Below are 854 nucleotides of genomic sequence, written 5' to 3'. Positions count from 1 at the left end.
CCTGCTGAAAGGCGACCCAGCTTACCATGCAAAGGTTAGCAGGCCAGCAGAAGGACCTGCAAAATACTTCTGATCTGCCTTAACTCCAGGGCTTTCATCTGATAAAAACATCATGTTCGCTGTTATTTATCTAGCCTTGCACGAAACAGAAAGGCTTCAGCACTTCTCACACCCCCTGCAGCTTCGGTTTGGGCAAACATTCCTCCCTCTGAGCTTTGCTGGGTGAACTCTCTCTCTCCCTGCCATGTCATACCAGCTCTAACCACAGGGCTCAGTTCTGCCACTGATATGAAAGACCGCTTCTCTGGGACCCTTGCTGCACCCTGAACTGCTTACAAATTAACGGCTGCGCGACAACGCTTGCTAGACAAGAAAATGGTTCTTTAGTCTGTTACAAACAGGCACTTGTAAGTTTTGCACAGATAAGCTCTGACAGCTTTCTCCTCTTTCCTTGGCCTCTTCGTTTTTCATTTGTACAAATTCAACATTTGCACAAAGGCAGCAAAAACGCAGTGGGGCAGTTTCCAACGCCAGGGTATCAAGCAGGAAAAAGAACTCTTACAACATTCTGTGGTCCCTTTCCACGCACACAAGACTCATGGCTTCATGGACTGATTCATTATTCTGAGCACGCACGATGACTCTGCTAGAAGTGCAGCCCAAAGGCCACCATCCCAGGCTAGAAATCAGAAGTCAGTAGCTGCTCCATTTGCCATTTCTAAGGGCAAAATGCTGCAAACAAAAAACATGCTATAAAGCAAAAGAGAGTCAAGTTCTGAACAATTTCACCAATCAGATCACCCCAGCCAGCTCCCTCAACCTAAGCTTAAAAAAATTTTAAAAATTAAAAAAGC

The sequence above is a fragment of the Buceros rhinoceros genome, unplaced genomic scaffold (assembly GCF_000710305.1).
Source record: "Buceros rhinoceros silvestris isolate BGI_N320 unplaced genomic scaffold, ASM71030v1 scaffold6521, whole genome shotgun sequence".
NCBI classification, from domain to species: domain Eukaryota; kingdom Metazoa; phylum Chordata; class Aves; order Bucerotiformes; family Bucerotidae; genus Buceros; species Buceros rhinoceros.
The sequence above is the reverse complement of the archived record's forward strand: the minus strand, read 5'-3'. Positions refer to the sequence as shown.